Genomic DNA, 1219 nt, shown 5'->3' with positions numbered 1-1219 from the left:
CAGACAGGTGCGTATGTGTGTATGTATGTATGTATGTGTGTATGTGTGTATGTATGTATGTATATGTGTATGTGTGTGTATGTATGTATATATGTACGTGTGCATCCATGTATGTTTTATTCAGACAGGTGACTAATTACAAAGCCACGTGAAATAAGCTGCAAAAGGACGAAAATCTGGGCCAAGGTGAGGTGAAAGGAGTGTAGCATTTGGGGGAATTTGAGATGAAAAGAGGAAGATTTTGGCCAGGGTCTTTAATTACACCCTACCTGCCTATTCATTTGCCTAATCACCCAATCGCCTCGTTAAGTACCGATTTAATGGCCTAGAGTTATGCTGGAGCGTCGTTAAGGGTGATTTTATCGTGGTATCTGTCTGGGTTAATGGGCCTTGTGGACTGGTGGCATTTTGATCTGTTCTGTGTGACTCTTATCTCTATCTCGTTTGTATTCTCTCTCTCTCCCCCCCCCCTCTGCCCTCTTCTTTCTCCCTCTCTCCCTTTTTCCTCCATTCCCTTTCTCTCCTCCTCTTCTCTCTCTCTTCATCCCAACTCTTTATCTCAACTCCTTTTAAATCTTAATTTCTTTTCTTTTTTCTTTGACTTGTTTTCCTATCCTTCCCTCCCTTTTTCTTCCCCTTCTCCCCTCCCTTCCTCCTCTTCTCTCCTCCTCCCCACCCTTCCTCCTCTTCTCTCCTTCTCCCCACCTTTACGCTTCTTCTCTCCCTTCCTCCACTTCTCCCCCTCTCCCCTCCCTTCCTCCTCTTCTCTCCCTCTACCCTCCCTTCCTCCTGTTCCCTCCCTCTCCCCTCCCTTCCTCCTGTTCCCTCCCTCTCCCCTCCCTTCCTCCTGTTCCCTCCCTCTCCCCTCCCTTCCTCCTCTTCTCTCCCTCTCCCCTCCCTCCTCGTCTCTCCCTCTTCCCTCCCTTCTTTCTCTTCTCTCCCTCTCCTCCTTCTCTCCCTTCTATCTCTCCCCAATCACGCCCCAGTCATGCCTCTCCCTCAACAGCACCCTTCCTTGGGGCAAACTCCTGGGTCCTACACTGTTTATTGTGATTTGGGTGAGTTAGTTTGAAGAAGAAGGCTACCGTTTCATACAATCCTCTCCCTCTCTCTCTCTCATTGATGCACACACACACACACACACACACACACACACACACACACACACACACACAATAAAATAAAACAGAGAGAGAGAGGAGAACCAGTCAGCCAGCCA

The sequence above is a fragment of the Coenobita brevimanus genome, chromosome 73, assembly GCF_032717465.1.
Source record: "Coenobita brevimanus isolate Jiangsu-jjx chromosome 73, ASM3271746v2, whole genome shotgun sequence".
In the NCBI taxonomy this organism is placed as follows: Eukaryota; Metazoa; Arthropoda; class Malacostraca; order Decapoda; family Coenobitidae; genus Coenobita; species Coenobita brevimanus.
The sequence above is the reverse complement of the archived record's forward strand: the minus strand, read 5'-3'. Positions refer to the sequence as shown.